The sequence below is a fragment of the Podarcis pityusensis genome, assembly GCF_964106645.2.
Source record: "Podarcis pityusensis genome assembly, chromosome: W".
Classification (NCBI taxonomy): domain Eukaryota; kingdom Metazoa; phylum Chordata; class Lepidosauria; order Squamata; family Lacertidae; genus Podarcis; species Podarcis pityusensis.
The window spans coordinates 35,810,952-35,827,478 of NC_138045.1; the positions used below are offsets into that span (position 1 = coordinate 35,810,952).

The window sequence follows — 16,527 nt, forward strand, 5'->3', positions numbered from 1 at the left end:
CTAAAAGCAGTTTTATTTACAGCAGACTATCCATTATCTATCACAGCGAACAGCATCGCGAAAACACGTCCTCTCTCCTCAAAAGCGAAAGTAGAGAGAACAGAACAAAGACTTGAGTCTCTCGGAACTGACGTAGGAGTTCCCCCCTCCCACTAGTAGGCAGAGCGTACACTCTGAGCTGTTTAACCCTGTAAGCTCAGGTTCTCCTCACAGCTTCTGTGTAGGAACTGTTTTTGGATGTTTTGGTTGTTTAACTGTTGTGTCTTTGCTGCCCTGGACTCCTTTGGGAGGAAGGGTGGGATATAATGATGCCGAGTAGTGCCTCCTGCCCATACCTGAAGGTTTTGTGGAGGCGCCATAGCCTCAGTGTCTCAGCACCTGCATTGCATGCAGAAGGTCCCAGGTGCAGTCCCTAGCACCTGCAGTTAGAAGCTCAATGTAGGTAGGAGCCTTTCTCTGCCCAAGACCTTGGAGAGCTTCTGCCACTCAGGCTGGAAGTGGGCAATACTGGGCTAAATGGATCAATCAGGTTTAGGATCAGGGACTTCCTTCTCTTAAATGAGCTACCTTCCCAGGTGGATGAGCCCCACTGCTTGTCACTTCCCTCTACAGCACGGGCAGAAACCACCTTCTTGACTGTTGGACCCCCTAGTGGTCTCATCTGCTCAATTGTCCGGAGCCTGGCTGTCAGGGCTGATTCAGCTGCAGTTCAGCATCAAAACTCAGAGATGAGCAGTAAGGTGGACTCTTTCTTCAGGGAGACGAAACCCGACAGAGAAACTCCACAGGCAGGACTAGCCCCAGTTGCCAGAACGGAGGATCTTAGCCTCCTCCTAAGGTAGGGCTATCAGACATCAACAGCTTCTGGGTCTTCCTTTAAGAAGCTCAACAATTTGGGGGTCTTCCTAAAAATAGCTCCACAGCTTTCGGGGTGTCTTGCTTTCTACTTTTAGAAATATGGCATCCCTATCCTAAGGCTCCTCCTCAGTCGGCTGACTTCCCAACAGTCGTGGAGGGGCTCTCTGTGCCTTTTGTTCTGCTCCATGTAATGCCTCCCTTGTTCCTGGGGACAGAGGAGGAGGGGAGCAGGGAACAGTGGACATGGCATGTGCCTGGGGATCTGTTGCAGCCTCAGTCGCCACCACCTCCTCCTCCTACTCAGCTGCCTCAGTCTCACTTAAACCTGTTGCTTGTTTAGCCTCCAAGCCATCTGCTCCCCCTTCTTCTTCTTCTTCTTCTTCTGACCTGTCTCCTGCATCCCACCAGCAGTCTCCTGGCTTGGAGCCTTCCCACTTTGATGCTTCCCTGGTGGGTTCCCTGGCTGTAGCCTCCCACCATTCCTCCTCCTCTAGCCAGTACCCGACACTAGCTTTGCATGCAGGGGAAGCCCCTAACTCACTGAGGGTTTGAGACCCATCAACTCCCCTCACCTGGTTAGCCTGCCAGTTGAAGCCATTCCTGGGGTGTGGCTGCTGCTGCAGGCTGACAGTTTCTAAGAGCCGCAGGTGAGAGCTGTAGTGACCAAAGGTGGACAAACTACCCCAGAAGGAGCACAATGTGCCCCCCACCAGAGGTACTACCCCTCCCCTCGCAACCTTGAGTCATGAAGGACAGAGAGTGGAGAGTTGAATGTGTGTAGAAACCAGCCTCCCTTAGGAAACCAAAGTTTACATTCATCACTCCACCCACTTTCACCTGTGGCCCCTTCCACCACAGGCACACGGCCCCTGGAAGGTTTCCCAGAGGAGAATATGGCCCTTAAGACTGAAAAAGAGTCCCCAACTCCGAACTAGTGACGAACTGCCATTGATGGCTCCAGCTGGATGTTGAAATCTCCCTCTAAGCTCCTTCTCAGATCCATGTTCCCTTTCAACAACTGGCTTCCTCCTGCAGGTCAGACAGTCCCCTCAGTACAAGGACCCATTGTTTCTCCATGTGCATTTTCAGCAGCCTCCCATGTGACTGCCAGTGATATCATTTTTCCCATCCTCAGATTTTGCCCCACCCCCGGCAGCCTAAAATTCTCATTAGCTTATATCTAAAAAGGAAATAAGACATCTCCAGCTGAGCAAGACCTGGTATTTTCCCCTCTTCAGATAGCTCTGGATCTTCAGCTGCGGAGGGGAAATGCCCACGGTCCTTTCAAAATTTCCAATGTATTCATAGGAACATCACCTGTCTTGGCAAAAAGGAAGGAACAAATGTCTCAGATGCAAGCCCTTTAATCTGGAATTGCTATTCTTAACTCCATGTGGCTGGGGTGTTCTGGGGCTTCTGTACCTTGAACTAATAATTTCTTGTTTGCATGTTCTACCCCAGCTGCTGCTCCCTGTTCAGTTCAGCTGAGGGATTAATTATGCCTTGTCATTTGATTCGTCAGGGTCCGTTCCATACATGCCGGGTGGATAAAACGACTAATTCATGTCATGTCTAACTGGTTTGAGCGAAAGGCTTCTCAGAAGCTAGGGCATGTCATAAAATACGGCAATGTACAAAAGCGGGTGGAGGGTGGACATTAAAATCAGTCCAAAGAAATCAAATGTCTGGGTGCTCAAGAAATGTTTAAATGATAGCACAGAGCTGTTGGCACAGAAAAGGTCTTCAAGAGATGCCTGAAAGTCAGCATTTCATTACAGATCAGCCTTCTCACGGATTCAGTCACTTGTGCAGACAGCTCAACTTCTGCAACCAATGACCTCCTGCAGAGTGTAGCCACAAAAGAGAGTTTTGGGAGGACTGGAGGACAGGCTTGCAGTTCATTCAGGGCAGAAGCAATGGGAGAAGGGCCATAGCTTAGTGGTAAAGCAGCTGCTTACATGCAGAAGCTCTCCGGTTCAATCTGTTGTATCTCCAGCTAGAATGTCCTCTGTCTGAAACCCTGGAGAGTTTTTGCCATCCATTGTGGACAAGACTGAGCTAGATAGAGCCATAGTGGGACTCAGTATAAGGCAGCCTCCTATTGTCCCAGCAACAAGCCTTTGCCACGCACAGAGGACTCCTTAAAGACATGAAATAAATAAAGCTGCCCTGGAAAGGGATGCTGAAAATTAGAAAGCCCTGGGACAACAAAACACTCGGACACAGTGCCTTTAAAGCACGGACCTGGGCCTAGGAAGCATGGGGCACCAGGTACCTGTGGCTGAGCCTTGAGAGACTGCTGTCCAAGGTGCTGAAGGGATTGAATACAAAGATGCAACTGTTAGCATGTCAAGGGGCATGATGGTGCTTTGAATGCATAAAGCAGATGCGGCCTAACTTGCACAGTTGCAGAATGAACTGAACTGAGCTGGAAGAAGCAGGACTACATGGGATGTAGAACGCTATACAGGAAATGGCTCTGGGAGAGGCACATGATGCAAAAAGCGGCAGTTTCAACCCATTCATGGGAAAGAGAGCTCTGAAATCCTGGAGAGCAGCTGCTGGCTGTGGCAGACCATACAGAACTAGATGGCCCAGTGGTCTCACTGGGTTTTCAAGCCAGAACACAGCTTCAGCGCCCCCAGGACAAACCAATTTTTAATTCCCCAAACTCTTACTAATCAGAGTTTCCTTTTTAAAGCGACAGTAGTTCAAAGCATTGACTAGGGGCTTTTCAATGTTCAAAGGCAGTTCGGATGCCTTGACTTGCAATCCTTACAACAACCCTGCAGAGCAGTTCAGTGTTATCTCGAGTTGCAGAATAGCGAGGTGCGATGCCGAGGCGGGCGCAGGGTGGCCCACCTAAGGAGTTCATGGTAGGGGGACCTAATGAGGCCAAACTCCGTCTTTTGCTCTTCTTTCAGCTGTGTCTTGGCTCTGTGCTCGCAAGTGTTCTAGTGACTTTCAGGTAACTTGGAAAGCATGGTAATGATGTCTTGGTTCTGAAGAATGATATTTCCCCCAGTCTGACTTAGTTATCCTGGTGATGATTCAGCTAGATGTTGTACACGCTGACCATATTCCAGAAGGGGTTTGTTGTCTTGGCCTTGCTTTGGCTTACTGAGATCTGTCTTCTCCCTATAGGTGCTCATTCTAAAATGGATAATTGTAACGTTTGACTTCATTGATCAGAAGGAAAATATGAATGCTCTCTATGGTTTCTTCTTCCGCTTCTTACAATATGAGAAATTGGTAAGATAAAAAGGAATGTGTTATTTTGAAGGAACTCGCTTTTATTCTGACATTAACCCAAATCAAACAATAAAGAGTACTTTCCGACCACACAACAGGACACCATGTGAAAAGTGGGACCTTAAAAATACCTCTCCCATTTCCTTCCTTTTCCTGTCTTGTTCCTTCCCAATGGGCGCCGGTCGCAGCGCCCCCCGGGTGCACGGCATGTTCAGGCAGGCAGGCAGGCAGGCAGGCAGCTATCCGATGTCGATCCCGCCCGTTCCTCCCTCCACCCCCCTCAAAGACAGCCGCGCAGGCAGCTATCCGATGGGGGGGGGGGATCCTGTTCTGCATAGCTATCAATTTGGGTGTGATAGTCTTATGTTTGCATACTTATGGGAAAATAAAACTAATTTATTTTAGAGCTTGTATTTGTGTGTATTCATGGTATCATTTGTAGACCCAGTAGATGGCAGTGTGGTGTGGAGAGTGTTTTTGGCAGCTCCTGAAAGGATAGAGGGTGGAACGTTGACCGTTCAATGGCAGTATAAGCAATATATATATATAACTCCACATTTTCCTAGCTACGTTTCCCCATAAAAGTATACACTTGAATACATTTGAATCAAATACATTTGGAACAAGTGATTGTTACATTTAGGGAACATTCTCTAGGCGATGAGTTTGGGGGGAAATACAAAAACCCATTTGGATACATTTGGATACATTTAGAAAAGTACAGCATTTTGAGGGAAAATACATTTGAGTCGAAAACTACATTCAGATCCATTCTTAAAGTCAATGAGAAAGATACAGCAAAAAGGATACAATTTGATACAGCAAAAAAGGATCCATTCCCCAAGGCACCGTTGACCTTCTTGTAGGGTGTGAAGGCAGAATACGATCTATTTGATATTGGTAGGGTCCTTCTCCTTCATTCCCCTCTCTGACCCTGACTCTCTTATGACACAGGGACCATCCCAGAGTGTGGGCACAACTTCTGCCGGTCCGGCCTGATCCAGTGCAGCGGGGCAAAAAGGAGGCTGGCTTCCTGTCCTCAAGGCCGAGTTGGAGTCCAGAGAAGGAGCTTCGTCCGCAATCGTCAATTGGCTACCTTTGTCGAAGTAGCCAAGACTCTCAGTCTTCCAGAGGGAAAGGAGGAGTCTGTGAGAAGCACCAGGAGCCCCTGAAACTCTTTTGCAAGGAGGATGAAGCCCCCATCTGTGTGGTTTGGGGCAGATCCAAGTAGCACTAACACCACGAGGTGATTCCTCTGGAAGAGGCTGTCGAGGAATACAAGGTACCTTGAGGGGGAGAAATAGCTGTGTATTCTTCTTGGCAGGTGATCTTCTTAATTCTCAGATCCAGAGTAGGCATGGTATTCATTGGTGGTTGTTTATTACCTTAGAAGCAGCCAAGGGGAAGCCTGAGGGCTGCTGGGATGGCTGGGAGGAGGGAGTCAAAGTCTTTCTCTCTGCCAGGGGGGCCAAGGGATCTTCCCTTGAAATACAGCAGCTTCATGGGACCATGGCAGGGAGAGAAAGAAAGGGTTAACCTCATCCACATCCCCCAGCAAGGTTGCTTTGTACATATTTAGAACACTACAAATGTGAATTGCACATGTCTCCTTTGGCTAGCAGGATGTCTCCTCAATACCCTGCCAAGCAGAGAGCAGCAAGGGGTCAGCTGCAAGGGGGTGGGGACTGGGGGCCAGTGTTATAAGGAAAAAACGGCTCCTTTTCCCTTCTGGGGTACCTCAGAGCCCATATAGAGTCCTTTGGTAGCTTCTCTATCGGTAGGAGAAAATAACAGAGGCCAACCAGAGAATACTGAGAAGCAAAGCAGCTAGTAAGCCAGATCTTTATTACCTGTTGCAACAGGGTGCTCACCCCCCCCCCCCCGCACGCAGGGGAGAGGAGGAGACCCCGAACCAAGTCCTTCTATAGACATTTGAAATTGCCCACCCTGGAGCCCAAGGCCACCCCTCCATACATCATACATACATCACAGAAGGGGTGGCCTACAACAGACTCCTGTCTGGCAGGAAACCTGTTGATGGGTTTACCTGGCTGTTCATGGGTTTACCTGCATATTCTTTTGTGATGAGAACTACTTTCGGTATTTATGTATGTGTTTATATCTTAGACCTTCTAATTCTCCTAACACCAGGAATTGACCAGATGGTGCAGGATGCCCCCCCCTCCAAGTATCTGTTGGAAGCAGATTTAGGAATGGGGGGTGGAAGCACCTACTGGTGGGGACCACACTTCTTCTGGGGATGCTTCCTCCTCCTCCTCCTCCTCCTCCTCCTCTTCCCACTTCTCCCTGGGGCCTCAAGATGAGAAGTCAGGCTGGAAGTCTCCTCGGAGAAGACAAAGGAGCAAGCATGGCTGCCTTTCCTCTTCTCCAGACCAGTTAGTTGGACTAGAAACCTTTCCCATCCCAGTTCTGCAGTGGTTTTCAAGCAGTGTGCTGTGGCAGCTGGGGTGCCTTGAATGATGGTCAGGGGTGCCGCGGGAGACACTGGCCTCTGTCCCTCTTTCCTTCCCTCCCTCCTCGGATGCCATCTCTGCCTCCCCAAGGCTTGCCCAGCTGTTCTCCCCCAGAGAATGGTGCCTCTGGGGCTGGCCAGGGGGTGTGGGTTGCCAGGAGCTGAGGCGGCCTCAGAGGAAGCAAGCCAACTGGCGAGGGGCCCTTGCTGTTGGGAATGGACAGGCAAGTCCCAGGCCCCTGGGGGGCAGCGGGGGCAGCTCAGAGACCAAGAGGAGGACTCCTAAGGAGAGGGGAGAAGAGACGAGGCTGAGAGAGCACTCCGCAAGGGAGGCTGTTCGAGAAAGGGGGAGGGGAGGCAAGCAAGGGGGGACCTAACTGGTCTCCTGAGCCCCCCAGGGGTGCCACAGAAAGAAGGGAGTTGGTCCAGGGAGCCGTGGACCCCAAAAGGTTGAAAACCTCTGTACTTTTCTTTCCTCCAGTCAATTACTTTCCTATTATAGCAAGGCCACTGGACCCAAGAAGCCAGTAGAATATTCATCTCCTCTCTTTGTCGCCGCCTGGCGATTCGGAGGAAAGAGAGAGGGGAAATTCTGGCCTATCAAGCAGACCTGGACAAGGAAAGCAAAGACCTCCTTGGAAGTGTCCCTATTCTTACTAGTGAGGGAACAAGCACTTCAAGAAGCAAGTCCGGACTGAGGAGGGAGGGGGAAATCTGCCCATTTCAACTTCTCCCCATTTCTCCTTTCTCCATATCGGTTTGTTATTTATTTATTATTCTGAAAATGAATCAAATGCTAGGGTGGCTACCTTCTCGTATGAAGATTTTGATACGTGCTTTACCCTCGTAAATACATTTTTTGTGAACATTACCTGGCTGGGTCAACCTTGAGAAATTCAGAGGTGTGAATTTCAACAGATTGCTGTTTTGGTCTCCATATTTTCCCAAGAATTGCGAATTAGGTAAGTTCACCTTTGAATGCAGCTAAATGGAGTTTATTTCCCATTGTTGTTTATTATGTGAAAAGCAGTCAAGGAGAAGCCTGAGGACTTGTGAGCTGAGAGGGTGGAAGCAGTTCAATTCAAATCCTAATTCTCTTGCTGATGTTTTGAAGGCTGACCATCTTCCTCACTCCGACCTCCTCAGAACCGGAGAGGCTGAAGACTGTGGAGTAGTTGAGACAACTGCGCCAGTTCCTGGAAGAAGAAGAAGAAAAGTGTCTGCTGAATCATGTGGAAGAGGTGGAGAAGGAGATTGCAGGGAGAAGGGGTGAGCAGCTGGCCAGACTCTGCAGGAAACTCTCCTCTCTTGAGAGGATCATCCAGGTGATGGAGGAAAAGGGTCAGCAGCCAGCGAGTGAACTGCTGCAGGTAAGACGGCTCCAGGAAAAGGCTGCCTCCCATCCTTTCTGTGCCCCTTTCATGTACGCAAGGAGTGTAGGGGCTCAGTTGACGGAGCCTCGAGTCAGCTTTGTAATGGACAGGAACACCCCAGAGACCTGGGATGCTGAACTCACCTGAGTGCCGACTAGAGATTCTTCAGTCTTCTTGAGGGAAGGGGAGGGGATTTTCTGCTCCTTGCTGATGATTTGCCTCCAAATGCCTTCCCGCTGGGCAATGCTGCCTTCCTGCCCTGCCCTGGGCTTCGCCAAGGATGCAGTCAGGCCTCCTTCTGACATGAGCCAGTCTCTTGACCAAGCTTCTCTTCCCGTTCCCTCCACAACTTCTGGGTGGATCCCCTTCCCCATAGATCCTGATCGGCCCCAAATGGTGCTCGGTCACAGTGACCAAAGAGCAAGACAGAGGGACTCATCCAGACTGCGCCACCTTCTCCACTCACAATCCCATATGGCCAGACGTACAAGTGCTTCTGAACGCCCTCTTTAAGGAGGCTGAGAAGGCTGACATACTGGCAAAGGCAGGAGAAGCCCTATTACGGAATGATTGCCAGATGTCCCCGTCTCCCGGGGACAGTCCCCGGATTTACAAATCTGTCCCCAACAAAATCCGTCCCCGGAATGTCCCCGGATTTCATATAAGGCCCCCAGATTTATATGTTAAGTGTTGTAGATTTATTAGTAGGGAAGGAATGTTGCGTGATTGGTTCAACGGCACAAGACACACCATATGGGGACTTCCGGCGGGGCAAAATGGCGGGTGCCACGGCAATGAGCAGCTCCTGAAGCCAGCCAGAGCCAAGTGCACTACCAGGCTGGCTCCGGGCTGCTGAGACTGCCGCCTGCGCTGCCACTGCCGAGGGGGAACCAGGGATGCCCGGCGCGTCAACTGGGGGAACCGCTGACACACACACCCCGGACCCAAATCGAGGCGGGAGCGAGAGCACCTGGCCACGTGGCCGACTGCCCAGCGGCACTCCAGGGCCAGTAAAAACCCCGGAGCCAACCCAGGGAGAAGGAGAAGGAAGAGAGAGAAAGAGGAAGGAGAAAAAAGAGGGGAGCCCCAACCTTGCGGCCGCTGAGGAAGAGAGGTAGGAGAGCACCAGGAGGGCAAGGACACAGGGCCGAGCCCAGGCCCGACCTGAGCCTACTTCACGGCAGATAGCACTCCAAGACATCAGGCTGGGGCCCAGAGGAAGGCCACGTGACAGAGGAGACCCAGAAGAGAAGGTATTACTTCTTATTTTTTTTAAAAAATGATTTTTAAAAAAATAACATTTGTTTCTCTTTTGGGGAAAAAAAAGTGCCCCCGGATTCTTTGAAAAAAAATCTGGTAACCTTACCTTAAATCCTAACCTTCTAATTCCAAGTCTCTTCTTTCTCAATATCCCCATTCCGTTAACCGCACCAAGCAACAAGCTGTAAAATGCAAGTTTAAAAAGCAAGCTTTCCTTTGCATCTCACAGAACTATAAATGTAATTCATGGTTTTTTTCACCTGTCCGCCAAACTTCGGTCATTTTGCCTTCCTTTAAATGGGAAATCAGTAGTCAAGCCATACTTTTTGGTAAAACGTTCGTCTGGATCCCGCAAGTCCTACCTGAGAAGAACAATGGGAGTGTCCGCTAGCGCCAGCCACTTCTCCTTCTGCAAGCAGCGCCACCCGAATTCCCACCTGGGATGAGCCGCTAAACTGAGCCGCCGGAGAAAGTCTGGGGCGGGCGGCAAGTGGGAGGGGGAAGTCGTGCGCTTCTGTCCCGTCAGAAAAGTGCTGGTCCTCCCCGGAGGCAGCCTGCTTGCAGAGAAGGGGGCTGGGCTGCCTCAAAGCCCATCAAGGCCACGGGCTGCTAGCATGACTCATCCCGGCTTTATCATCTGAGGGGAAAGGGTGCGTGGTCTTAAATGCTGGCCTTGGCAACTTGGCTGAGCTAGCTTGGGCCAGCTTAGCCTCCCTCACAGAGGGTTGTTCTGAAGATACACTCAGGAAAACACCCGAGGCATGAAGAAGAAGAACGAGGAGAGTCTGGAAAGGGGGGTGGGGAGCGCTCCCACCCCAGCCGCTCCAGGATGGGAAGTGCGTCCCGGGGGAAGCGGGATTCAGGCGGAGGAGGACGTCGGGTTGGGTGGGGGTTGCCAGGAGCAGCACGATGTCCCTTGAACCCCCGGCTTCCACTCTCCAGGCAGGCGCCCAACGTGGCCAGCTGGCACTCCAGCCTTGGCGTGCAGATCCCGGGTTCAGCCCCAGATCTCTGGAGCGGAAAGGCTCTTGGGCGTGACTATGAAAGGCAGCATCTGTCAGAATAGGGCATACTGAGCCAGTACAGATGAACGTGACTATTGGTTCGCTTCCTCTGCTATCTGCCAGGAGCCAGGAGTGAAACCGAAAGTAGACTGACCAGCTAGCTGAATCCAATTATATTGCTATGGGGTGGGGGGAAACCTCTAACATTGTACTTTTCGATACTTGTAGTTCCAGGGTGAATTGAATAGGTGGTGGGGGGGGGTTGGAGGAGCGGAGGAAAGAAGAGCTAACTTCCGTGGCTGGGGGCGCAATCTGGACGGTTTTGCCGGGGCGCAAGATCACCTAACTCCTGCTCTGTGCCTCTGGACCAATTCAGGGGTGGATGGTGCTCATTGGGACTGGTAGGGTGGAATGCAAGGAGGCCAACAGTAGGTGGCGCCAGAGCCAAGGAGTGGCAGAGCCAATGCGTTCTGTATCTGAGATGGAGTGGGAAGGGGCTGGCGGCCACCGCAGCCATCCCCTGTCTGCCCTCACGGACCGGCCAGAATCCACTGGGCAAATGCTCATCTTGCCAGAGTCTGGGTCTTCTGCTGTTGCTCTCTCAGAAACCGTTCCCAGGTGGGATTTTTCATTTTTCGTAGCTGCTTCATTCCTGAGGAAGTTGGAGGTGACGCAACTCCTGCATCTCTGACGTGGGAAGGTTTTGGGGTATAACAAATTCCACCCTTCTTCCTTGGCTCCCTGGAAAGAAGGCACCTTTAAATTTTGAGCGCATTTCACAGGCCAGGAGCCAAGCACCCCTTCCTGATGGGGAGAAGAGGCCCAGAAAAGATGAGCCCTTCCCAGCCCAAAGGCGTTCCCCTGAGATTCAGCTTCCGGGCTATGGCTAACCAGGTTAGGAGCAGGAATATTGGGAGCGGGAAGGAACTGATGTCATCTGCCAGAGCAGCTGGCTAATTGAAGGGAATGAGGTGATAACAAGGCTTTCAAATCTGAACTCTTGTTTGCGGCTGATTAGGATAGAGGGAGGTGGAGAACAAGGGCAATTGGAAGCAGACTCTGAGTAGTTTGTTCCTTTTCTTTGTTCGGGTTCCTACGTCACACCAGCAGTTTAAATAGCAACACTCCTTTGCAAGATTGTCCGCCTTTTTAATTGTTTGTTATGGAAAATCAATAAAATGATAAGTTGCCCCTGCCAAAGGGTTGCATGACATCTGGCTGAAGACTTTTTGTGCTAAAAGTTGAAGCTATGCTGGTGTGTGTGTGTGTGTGTGTGTGTGTGTGTCCGTCCGTCCGTCCATGTGGCTGCTGTGTATTCAACATTCCACCCCCTCCAAAGAATCCTAAGAACCTTAGTTTTCCTTTCACAGTGCTACGATTCCCAGCACCCTTAACAAACCATTGTTCCCAGGACTTTTTGGGTGTGGGTGGGAGATGTGCTTTACATGTGCGGTGTGCAGGCATCTCCCAGCACATGTGTGTGGGGATTCAAGACTAACTCTTATGCTTTTCTTCCTTAGACCAGCTTGACGTTGAAAAAGAGGTTCTCTGGGTTGAGGAACACACGCAATTTCACAGCGAAGCAGAACACGGGCCGAATGGTCACTCTGTCATTGGATTTGGTGAAGTTAGACTGGCTTTGCAAAGGAGCTTGCCCCTGGAGCCAGTTGGTTGCCTGCCTCTGGCTGGCTGGCGGCTTGGCATCACCAAAACACAAGGAGACAGCCCCATGCAACCTCACACCCAAAGATTTCTGCCCATGCTTCAGACATGCAGCCCTAAGAGCAGCTCTGACTCCCACTCTAGGCCCCTCTGCCCCAGTCTTCCTCCTGATGTAGGCTACAGGATCTGGGAAGTTTGATCCACCTTTGAGGTGTGGTTCCATATGGCTGTTAGTACTGTTGTGTTTTTGCCAGAGAGCCACGTGGTAAGGAAGATCTCCAAGCATGCTTCCTAGGGGGTCCTCTTTAATCCTCAGATGTGCCCACAAAGGCATGATCCAGCACCCTCATGCCACAGCTGCCTCTGGAGTGACCCTCCCTCTGGTAAGAGGCGTGCCTCACAGCTGAGTGCTTGGTTGTTTGTCTAGGGCGGAGGCTGGGAATCTTGTGGGCTCCCAGATATTGCCAGATCCAATGGCCTTCTGCCTCAGCCAGCATGGCCGAGGGTCAGGGGTGATGGAATCCAACAACATCTAGAGGGCCACACAATTCCCCATCCCTGGTCTAGTGAATTTGAGGTTCTTGGTTTCTCTCCCTCTGCCCCCTTTTGCCTGGAAAAGCACTTTGGCAGATTCCTTTGGAGGATTTGGGTGTGACAAGCTGTAGCAGCGCACTGAATAAAACAACTTTGAGAAGCTGGAACACCAGGCTGTTTTCTTTTCTAATAAAAATATTCACTGTGCAGTTCACAGGCACAAAACACAATGTTGATATTGTCCAGGAAATGGGTTTTCAGTTGGAGGGCATGGGTTGCGTGAGAGCATGTTGTGCGGGATAACCAGTCTCATATAACCAACATGCTTCAGTCTAATTAGTGCATGAAGGGGTTAACACCATAGAGTAAGCTGTCCTGCCATCTTAGCCATGTCTCTTCCCCTTACCTTGGGAGTGAGTTCTGATCTATTCTGGTATTCACTTCTTCAGCGTTTAATGTACTGTAGGTTTTTCCTGATTTTATGGTTTTATCTTTCTGTAAACGGCTTTGATGTTTCTTACCATCTGGTAGTGTATAAGTTTTATGAAATAAATAAATAATTTCGAACAAATAAATAAATAAATAAATAGGAAGATGTAAAACCACAACCTCCGAAATGAAAGCTACTGTGCCTCCAGACGGATGTTTTTGCCTGGAGGGGGGCCGTATTCTGCAAAGTGCTCTCGATGCAATAATAGTGCAGCTTTCTAATGGACTGTCCACGCAAACATCATTCTGCTTTCTCAGTTGCTCTGCAATACTTCGCCAGGGTTACCACATCATGGCCAGCTGGGGGTGCGCTCCTGTGTTGTAGCTCAGCAAAAGCAGGACAAAATTCCTCTAGTACGGCTCACAGTGAGGGCTGCTGAGAGTTGGGAGAGATCTCGGAGGCCAAAGAGTTTGCTTTTCTGCTCAGTACAGGGGATCTTGCCAGCTCTTCACCCCTGACTGGCCGAAGATGCCCATCTCTCATCCAGGCAGCTCCACAGCGTGCCTGGATGATGACTCAGATGGAGCTGGACACACCATTCCTGAAGGATGCAATAATCTTGCAATTGTGGTGGACCAACTACATGCCAACAGGATGTCAGACTGAATGGGCCTTGGCCTGACCCAGCAAGGCTCTTCAAATGCGCTTATGTTCCCCTGACTTTGGGGACGCCTTGCAGGAGTCTCACCCGTCTCATGGCTATTCTTCTAGTGTGGACCAGTTCGACAAGCTCTCCCCCGAAAGCAGGTGCACCATCCAGAACATGCTGGCGCTGTACCTGAAGAAGAAAGCGAACACAGACCAGGAGGCAGGGACTTCTAGGGGAAGCGAGGCCTTCATGCGGGAAGCCTTGACTCCTCACGTGCTCCCCGGGATCAGCTTCGACCCCACCACCCAGTCTTCTGCTGGTGTCACTCTTCCACCAGGCCCAGAACAGGAGGCTCCTTCCCAACACGCAGAATGCCTTGCACGTGATCGATGGGCCTGTGCTCACTGTGACATAGGCAGGGCCGGATTTATGTATAGGCTAAGTAGGCAGAAGCCTAGGGCCTCTAGATCTAGGGGGCCTCGCCAGCCTGCCCGCTCCCCAGCGCCGCAGACAGTCTTCCCTCTCCCAAATTGCAAACCCAAGACTTCATGCAGGGCATTTCTCCCCCATTTCAAGGACATTTTGCTTCAAAAGGAAAGGTGGACTTGGAGAAGGCAAGCAAAATGCAAGGGAGATAGTGAAAGATACAGGAAATTGAATGCAGATTTCCAAAAAATAGCAAGGAGAGACAAGAGGGCCTTCTTAAACGAGCAATGCAAAGAAATAGAGGAAAACAACAGAATGGGAAGAACCAGAGATCTGTTCAAGAAAACTGGAGCTATGAAAGGAACATTTCATACAACGATTACCATAATAAAGGACAAAGGTGGAAAGAACCTAACAGAAGCAGAAGACATCAAGAAGAGGTGGCAAGTATACACAGAGGAATTATACCAGAAAGATATGGATGTCTCATACACCCCAGGTAGTGTGGTTGCTGACCTTGAGCCTGACATCCTGGAGAGCAAAGTCAAATGGGCCTTAGAAAGCACTGCTAATAACAAGGCCAGTGGAAGTGATGATATTCCAGCTGAACTATTAAATTTTGTTAAAGATGATGCTGTTAAGGTGCTACACGCAATATGCCAGCAAGTTTGGAAAACTCAGCAGTGGCCAGAGGATTGGAGAAGACCAGTCTACCTCCTTTAGAGGAAAAGGCCTTGAGGGGAGGACCTGTTGCCTCCACAATCCTTCCTAAACGTGCATAAGCTGAGAGGCAATTGTCCGGCAAATGTGGTGCTGTGGGGAGGCAGGAACATTTTCCTGCAGTTAAGTATTTTCTAAGTTCCTTTCCCGAAACCTCCCCAAACGGTTCTGAAGCCTCTCTAACCTCAGAAGTCTTTTCCTCTCTCCGGAATTCTGGGATTCGAGGATAACTTCATGGAGAAGGAAAGAAACCTGCAGAATCAGCAAATGAGTGCCCGCCGGGAGCCTCCACCCCCACCGCTGCCACCAAGCAGGCTGTAAGTTGCCTTAGAGGTGTACTGTGCCCTCCCGCCTCCTTGCTTTTATGTACTACTTGAGCTCTGTTCTCATCTCCCTGAGGCGTATCCGTGACAAGGAGAGCATGAGCAAGAAGCAACCCCAATGACCCACACTATGCGCCAGCTCTTTGTGCCTTCCACACATCCGCAGTCCGGACAGAGAGAGGGACTCATCAAGCACGTCCTCGCCAAGAGAGAGAAGGAATATGTCAACACCCAGAATTTCAGGTCAGATCATGCAAAAGTGCAAAGACCAGTGGAACCTGTATCAGAGTTGGGGCTGGAGAAAGCGACATCTACATGACAGCTTTATTGTTGGGTGCCAGGCAAAGTCTGTCCTGTTCACTCAGGCCACATGGGTGGGTAATGGAAAGTATTAGTTGTGGTGGGCAATTTTCCTTGGTGCCACATACTGAACCGTGGCTTCATTTTATGAGCAGGACGGCAGCCTCTCCTCCAGGTTTGCACACCTCTCCCCCACCCCAAGCCTATTGGGAAGCTTCCACTTGGATTTTAAATTAACCACAGTTTGGTGTGTCCAGATCCTATGGTGGTTAATTTTACCAGCTTTGTAAACCCACGATTGGAAGTTGGCTTGTTTCAATGAGCCATGGTTCAAATGAAGCAGTTTGTGCAGCTTCAGACATTGTGACAAGATGCAGTTAATCCAAAACTGAAGCAAAACCTTTGGAACTCCTCCTAAAAGCTGTGCTGGAGGACAGGGAGGTGTGACCCCCCCCCCCCAACACTTGGTGTGGGTCATCCTTATAATGCTAAGCTTACTACTTCAAACAAAGTTTTTGCTTTGGTTATTTCCTCGTACTGTTAGTAGTAAGGTAAAGGTAAAGGGACCCCTGACCATTAGGTCCAGTCGTGGCCGACTCTGGGGTTGCGGCGCTCATCTCACTTTATTGGCCGAGGGAGCCGGCGTGCAGCTTCCGGGTCATGTGGCCAGCTGGACTAAGCCGCTTCTGGCGAACCAGAGCTGCGCACGGAAACGCCGTTTACCTTCCCGCCGGAGCGGCACCTATTGATCTACTTGCACTTGGACGTGCTTTCGAACTGCTAGGGTGGCAGGAGCAGGGACCGAGCAACGGGAGCTCACCCCGTCGTGGGGATTCGAACCACCGACCTTCTGATCTGCAAGTCCTAGGCTCTGTGGTTTAACCCACAGCGCCACCCGTGTCCCACTGTTAGTAGTACCCAGTGGCCATTTGTTTTTCATGTCTGCTTTTATGATATGTTTATCAGTATGTGGTTAGCAGCTTCAGATGCTACTGTTTTACAGAGGCTGTTTAGCTTGCTCTTTTTACCCCTTTACTAGACAGGCTGTATTTCTGTGCTGTTTTCAGAGTCGGGAATGCCCATTCCTTCATGGCCAGCATGGAAACACAGAAGGCTAGCCATTTAGGAGATTTGCAAAGAGGACAAGGGTAATCTTCTAGCAAACCAGCTTGGCACAGCAGATCTGAGAAGTGGTTTTCTGCTCCCAGAAAGCCAGCCTGGAAACCAGGTTGCCAGGTGAAGGAAGAATGGAGAGATCAACCA

At 50.4% G+C, this 16,527-nt stretch overlaps 1 pseudogene across 1 annotated transcript in view; it reads left to right on the forward strand.

Moving 5' to 3' along the window:
- The first annotated feature begins 3,692 nt into the window (after window positions 1-3,692).
- Window positions 3,693-16,527, forward strand: part of LOC308467696 (inositol polyphosphate 5-phosphatase OCRL-like) — a 38,557-nt pseudogene continuing 25,722 nt past the window's right edge. The window contains exons 1-3 of the transcript in view: window positions 3,693-3,734; window positions 14,831-14,958; window positions 15,041-15,244. The product of the transcript in view is annotated as an inositol polyphosphate 5-phosphatase OCRL-like (transcript). The remainder of the gene's footprint in view (window positions 3,735-14,830; window positions 14,959-15,040; window positions 15,245-16,527) is intronic.